The sequence below is a fragment of the Triticum dicoccoides genome, chromosome 5B (assembly GCF_002162155.2).
Source record: "Triticum dicoccoides isolate Atlit2015 ecotype Zavitan chromosome 5B, WEW_v2.0, whole genome shotgun sequence".
Lineage (NCBI taxonomy): Eukaryota > Viridiplantae > Streptophyta > Magnoliopsida > Poales > Poaceae > Triticum > Triticum dicoccoides.
The window spans coordinates 112,889,486-112,897,257 of record NC_041389.1 but is presented as its reverse complement, the minus strand read 5'-3'; positions in this window follow the sequence as shown (position 1 = coordinate 112,897,257).

Sequence of the window (7,772 nt, the reverse complement as noted above, 5' to 3'; positions counted from 1 at the left end):
ATCTCGATCCAGGGGAATCGGGGGAGGGAGTAGAGCGCGTGGGGGGGGCGAGTGGGGGTGTGGTGGTGGATTAGGGTTTGGGCAGGGGGTGTATAGGGAGTGGGGTGGGCCGGTTGGGTCGGTCGGCTGGGCCTTGGCCCAGTTGGCCAGGGGGAGGGGGGTTGTTTCCTTTTCTCTTTAGTTTTGTTAGGTTTTCTTTTTTATTCCTTTTCTTTTATTTATTTCCTTTTATGTTTTAATTCAATTTAAAATATTTATGTATTCTGTAAAAGTGTGTTTCCTTCACCTTAAATATCTAAACATTATTTGGCACAACTAGAACATTTTATTTTTAATGTTTGAAAACTTTGATGTTTTCCTTTAATTAAATTTGAATTTGGATCGGTTTTGAACTATCGAGAGTTTATCAACAGTAAGCGAGGTGACGTGGCATCGTTAACATGGGATTACTGTAACCTGATTATCCGGACATCACAATTCTCCTCTACTACAAGAAATCTCGTCCCGAGATTTAAGAGGGGAACTAAGGGGGAAGGGATTTGGTTACGAAATTCTAACGAGTCTTCTCGGTGTTAGGTGTTCTTCTCGAAGAGGTCGATCCATTACATTGATGTCTTCAGTTCTCTGCTTCGGGTCATCATGATGAAGTTGTCGTCCTTCCTTGGGGATCTTCATCGTACTTACGGAAAGGATAAGGGGTAGCTTCAAAAGAACAGACCTCTACAAGGTTGACTATCTGGTCGATAACATCGAGGAAGGTGGCGGAAGTTACTCTCGAATTGAATCTTACGAAAATATCGAGAGCAAAGTAAGGAGGTACCATGAGAAGTTTCAAACGGATAGGCAAGCGTTCGATGCCTAACCAGAAGGTGAAAAGGGGTTCAGGGCAACGAGAATAAGTATTGCGTCTGATACCAAAATAGATCACTTGGGACGGTGGTCCTTGAATTACATACGAGTCCACGCACGAGGAATAACTCTGGGAACAGGGGGTGTACAGGAGAGTCAGGTTTCGATCCTGTGGAACTGTGGGTTATGGGCCCACCATGTGGTTGAAGGTAGGAAGGGGGCCGACATCTTGCACGGTCACGATAGTAAGGCGTGTCAGAGGGTAGCCTATCAGTTATGTCGGCAACAACAGCGATACCAAGGGCGAGGGACGAAGAGAACCATTTTCCTGCTCGTTGAACGAGGCGGACCAATAGGCAAAGTACTCGTCCATCGGTGGTGACCGGTATGCTATCGACAATTTCAACAGGGTCTTACTGACAGAATTGTACACCGAGGTGTTTACATAAGCAGGAGAATATTACTGCTTAGGTTATATAGATCACAAGAAACGTTAAACAAAACAATGGGAAGGAAAAGGTGATCATCATATTAAATAGTACAATGGAAACGAAAATGTGTTTAAACACATTATTCAGGGGTATATCCTTCCCAAGGAGAAACAGAGCATGATATCCATGACAGGATATAACATAGAAAACCCTTTAGGTAGGGGAGAGAATTTTCATGATATTACCCATACATCGGTGTTTGGATAATTGAGCAGGAAACATTTAGCATTGGGCTTCAAATGTTCCTGTTGAAAATCGGAGTACCATAGACATGCTTCGAGATAGCAATGACATGGTCTTCAAGCAAAGGTCGAACTTTGGATGCACAAAGGATCCATCAGGAACAACTCATAGAATAAGTCTTACAATTTCCTCATGGACGAATGGCAATCCTTGCTAAAATGGAAACTATAACAATAGGCCTCTGGCCAGATGGGCTAGGCATGACACCCCTTACCAGGTCATATAAAGACAATTGGCATAACTCTTGGAAATATGTTCCAACCATCATATCTGACTGAGATTCAGATCTGATTGGGGTCAGGATACCTCAGACTCAGGATGCCTGAGAAGAAAAAGGCGCGACACAAATTGATGAGAAGACATCGTAAAATTCTCGAGAAATGTACCATGGAAGCAAGTTCCGAAACAAGAGTTCATCATTAATTCAAGGAGAGGGTTAGGAGGTGGCTGATGGACTCAGCGACAATTCATTGAGATTCCCAAAAGATGGATTTCCATACTTAAGTGAACAAGGAGATAACATTTGTCAGATCAAATGATATAAGGAAGTATGCTCGAGGAAAACATACACAATTAAACATTGGTTGAAAGGTGCGCCCAAAATATGGGTTGGGTTGCACGACCAATGTCAGAATGGTGATTCAATAATCATTAGTCTAAGAATGAACGGTCGACCATTAACTTCGAAGCAATAGGGTTGCTAGAAGTGCAGAATCCAAACAACACCGTTCACTTGTTGGTACCCCGGTTGGAATCAACACGAGGACCAATAAAGAATGGTGATGGTGAGAAGTATCACTATACCAAGAATTCTTAAGAGGTGGTGAAATTCTCATGACAATCCTGACATAAAAGATGGTAATACCCCAAGGTAAGGAAGAACAAAGGCTAGATAGCACGGATCTCAAGGTATAACACAAAACACGAACAAGTTTGTGTTGAACGGAAGGCAATAAAGTGGTCGATGATAAAACAAATCATCGAGGTCAAGGATGGTACTTCTCATCATGAATTCAATTGATATCCTAGAAGAGCTCAGAATGCTGATGATGATCATGACGCATTTGTCGAGAGATTTCATGAAGATGTAATTGATCGGTGATGACATCAAGTCAACGGAAATGATGAAGCCAAAAGTCATTGGGACCATGGGTATGACACAAACTTGAAATCAAGCTTGTTGTTCAAGGACAAACGATATGACGAGGAAGATCGATTGTAAGATTAGCTCACCGTCGAAATTTGTGCTCCGAGAAGAAGGACCAGGTAGCACAGTTAGAATCATCACGACAATGATATAGTCAAACAGGCTAGGAATGGCGTGATCGGGTACAAACTCGTACTTATAGAAGCTTACTGAAGAGTTGTTGAACCGTAGTGCGGACTCGGTTCAGTTATTGGTGTCTTTGAGTGTTTAAAAACTCAGAGCCCGTGAAAAATTGGAATCAGTGGGAATGTAGCACTTGATGAAGAACTCATAAGAAGTTACGCAGTTCCATGGTAATCTCGAGATACTAGGGGGTAATACTTGATGACAGATCAAAGTAGAGGTTGGACTGGGCTATTGCTCTACAGAAGACCAGTGCTTAAACTTGCATGAGAAATGGTATTTAAAAGAGAACATGGTCGGAACCACGATTGCAAAAGGCCAGATCCCAGATATAAGATGAACTTATAACAAAGGGATAATTAATTTAAGAGAAGATTTAATGATAAGATCTACATCGTGTCCATGGGCATGAACACAAGTTCAAGGTCGACTCCCACTTCTCCAATGCATAACCTTTCATTCACTTCTCACTTTCGAGGAGGTTGTAGTGTTGAAATTTTATCTGGCAAAATACCAGGAGTGTATGACTCGTGAAAACTTTCTAGTTCACACATATTAAGGAAGGCATATGTTCAAGCCATCGGGGCTTCTTAGAACATATACCACGAACTTCAGGAGTAATTAACACAAGCTCAAAGTAGAGCATGGATGAGAAAGCAAAGGATACAATTTATAAAAGGCGGTATATATCCTAGGAAAGGCTCAAGGTTATTGAATATGAAGGATATTGTCGGATAAAATCCAACAAAGGATCTGGGGTGAGTATCGGCACACAACCAGAGGAAGAAGCAAGGCAAAGACATTGGATTATAGAAACAACTGAATAACTTACAGCTCAATTGCTAAGGAATTATGATTAACAAAGCGAAGGATCAGAAGCAGACGCTCTGATCAAGGATGGATAAGTTCAATAGACTTAGGGGCACAATCGATGACAATTTAATTGGCGAGAACCGGCTCATATCCAAATGTCATCTGAGCCGGAAGGATAATCCTAGGATTCGACTGATGATTGTGAGCATTCACAACTTATTGAATCAATGGACTAAAAATGATAGTGACAAAGGATGTCAATAAGATTATTATGCTTATGGGATTAACCATAATGCAACAAGCGAGAATTTCAAGGGCAATAAGCTGCTGAGGACTTTCGGAAGATCGAATAGTATTTCGAAGACCTTTCTGAAATACATGAATCAACTGGGGTTGAGCGGATACTCGATAAGTGTGGGAAAATTATCCGTAGGGGTATTCATGGGGCAAGAAATACAAGGCGGTAAGCTCAAAGGATTCTCGGAATAACAAGAGCAGTTCGAGGCATCTTGTATTAACAAGATCAATGGGGTTGAACGTAAGACTGGCAAGTGTATACGGTTATCCCTAAGGATATAACAGTGGTAGGGTATGCAAAAAGCGATGACACAAGGTCTTGAGAGAACACTATAAAGTATCTTCGGAATCTCCTGGTGCAGTAGGCGATCATCTGTACTAAGGGGCCCTTCGGGAGGAAGTGATCACGAGATCCTAATGTTAGAGTTAGTAAAACCATTTAAACCCGAATAGAAAAGAGTTCAAAGTCCCAGAGTATAGATCGAGGAGTAAAAGATCCTAATACCACCCAATGGCGACGTGGGCCCATGGGCCGCACAGCCATGTTAGTAAAAGTTTTGCAATGACTAGACTCAACTTCGGCCAAGGAGTTGGAAAGGGGGATTCCTACAGGCAGTCGACTCTGATACCAACTTGTGACGCCCCCGATTCAATCGTACACTAATCATGCACGCAAATGTGTACGATCAAGATCAGGGACTCACGGGAAGATATCACAACACAACTCTAAAACATAAATAAGTCATACAAGCATCATAATACAAGCCAGGGGCCTCGAGGGCTTGAATACAAGTGCTCGATCATAGACGAGTCAGCGGAAGCAACAATATCTGAGTACAGACATAAGTAAACAAGTCTGCCTTAAGAAGGCTAGCACAAACTGGGATACAGATCGAAAGAGGCGCAGACCTCCTGCCTGGGATCCTCCTAAACTACTCCTGGTCGTCGTCAGCAGCTTGCACGTAGCAGTAGGCACCTCCAGTGTAGTAGTCGTCATCGACGGTGGCGTCTGGCTCCTGGGCTCCAGCATCTGGTTGCGACAACCAGAAAGAAAGGAAAGGGGGGAAAAGGGGGGAGAAAGCAACCGTGAGTACTCATCCAAAGTACTCGCAAGCAAGGAACTACACTACATATGCATGGGTATATGTGTAAGGAGGCCATATCAGTGGACTGAACTGCAGAATGCCAGAATAAGAGGGGGATAGCTAGTTCTATCGAAGACTACGCTTCTGGCAGCCTCCGTCTTGCACCATGTAGAAGAGAGTAGATTGAAGTTCTCCAAGTAGCATCTCCAAGTAGCATCTCCAGTAGCATCGCATAGCATAATCCTACCCGGCAATCCTCTCCTCGTTGCCCTGTTAGAGAGCGATCACCGGGTTGTATCTAGCACTTGGAAGGGTGTGTTTTATTAAGTATCCGGTTCTAGTTGTCATAAGGTCAAGGTACAACTCCGGGTCATCCTTTTACCGAGGGACACGGCTATTCGAATAGATTAACTTCCCTGCAGGGGTGCACCACATAACCCAACACGCTCGATCCCATTTGGCCGGACACACTTTCCTGGGTCATGCCCGGCCTTGGAAGATCAACACGTCGCAGCCCCACCTAGGCACAACAGAGAGGTCAGCACGCCGGTCTAACTCCTATGGCGCAGGGGTCTGGGCCCATCGCCCTTTGCACACCTGCATGTTGCGTACGCGGCCGGAAGCAGACCTAGCCTAGTGGCGTTCCAGTCCAATCCGGCGCGCGCCACTCAGTCGCTGAAGTCACGAAGGCTTCGGCTGATACCACGATGCCGGGATACCCATAACTACTCCCACGTAGATGGTTAGTGCGTATAGACCAAATGGCCAGACTCAGATCAAATACCCAGATCTCGTTAAGCGTGTTAAGTATCCGCGAACGCCGAACAGGGCCAGGCCCACCTGTCTCCTAGGTGGTCTCAACCTGCCCTGTCGCTCCGCCACAAAGTAACAGTCGGGGGCCGTCGGGAACCCAGGCCCACCTCTACCGGGATGGAGCCACCTGTCCTTTCAGCCCCCTCATCAGAATCACTTGCGGGTACTCAATGAGCTGACCCGACTTTAGTCACCATCTGTATAGTATGTATGCATGTATAGTATATACCCGTGATCACCTCCCAAGTGATCACGGCCCGATAGTATAGCAAGGCAGACTGACAAGAATGTAGGGCCAATGATGATAAACTAGCATCCTATACTAATCATTTGGATTGCAGGTAAGGTATCAACAGATGTAGCAACAATGCCAGGCTATGCATCAGAATAGGATCAACGGAAAGCAGTAACATGCTACACTACTCTAATGCAAGCAGTATAGAGGAGAATAGGCGATATCTGGTGATCAAGGGGGTGGGGGCTTGCCTGGTTGCTCAGACAAGAAGGAGGGGTCGTCGGTGACGTAGTCGACCACAGGGGCATCAGCATCGTCACGGGGTCTACCGAAGAGAAGACGGGGGAGAAACAATAAATACATAGCAAGCAAGTGCATAACAGGACAACAAGCAGAGCTAGACGTGTTCTAACGCAGTATGAGGTGATACCGGTGAAGAGGGGAAACATCCGGGAAAGTATCCCCGGCGTTCCGTGCTTTCGGGCAGAGGAGCCGAAGGGGGAAAGTTGCGAGTTCGATAGGTTAGGGGGGTGTGGCGGACGAACGGGTTGCGTATCCAGAATCGTCTCGTCGTTCTGAGCAACTTTCATGTTGAAAATAATTTAATCCGAGTTACGGATTAAAAGTTATGATTTTCTAAAGATTTTATTAATTTCTGTAATTTAATTAATTATTTAAATAAATTCAAAATTAGAGTTATGACATCAGCATATACAGTGACACATTTTTAATTAGGCGTATTAGTTAACCTAATTAGTATTAATTAGGGGTGGGCCCCACTGTCATTGACTAACTAACTAACTAATTAACATATCAGGTTAATTAGGTAACTAATGTGTAATTAGATTAATTAGTTGCTTAATTTAACTAATCAAAATTAATTAAATTAATTAATTAATTTATTTATTTATTATTAATAATTTTTGTTTCTTCTTCTTTCTTTTTTTTACTTAACAGAAACGTTCTGGGGGCCGTGGGGCCCCCGTGTCATTGGGTCAGGGCACAAGCGGGCACGGGCACGCGCTAACGGGCGCTGGGGCGTGCGTACCCAGCGACCAGTACCCGGCGGCTGCGGGGGAAGGAGTGGGCGAGGCCGAGCGGCCGGACCAGCATGCCGCGGCGAACGCGGCGCTGACGCGGCTTGCTAGAGCCGGCGAGGTAGGGGGGAGGGCTTGCCAGCGGAGAGGGCGGCGATGGCCGGGGCGCGGGGAGGCCTGGGGCCACGGGGCGCCGACCGGTCGCCGGAGAAGGAGGGGGGAGGCTTGCCGGAGCGCGGGTGAGCAGGGGGCCACGACGGCGTGCTCGGGCGTCGACAGGGCGATGCAGAGCCGCGACAGGGGTGCGCCTGTGCGAGGACGAGGCCAGGCGCGGCACTGGCAGATGGTTGCGTGCGCCGGCAGAGGCGGCGTCGGGCGCGGGACCGTTGTGAGCAGGGGAGGAGGAGGAAAGGTGCTCACGGGGAGGGGCGCGTAGGGTCTAGGCAGTGGGGGTTGAGGAGGAGGGCGGAGACGACGACGTCGAGGAGGCAGTCCGGCGAGGGAGGGCGAAGCAGTCCGGCGGGGGAGGTTCGGCGAGGTGGCCTCCGGCGAGGTCCTCGGGCGGCGGTTGTGTCGTAC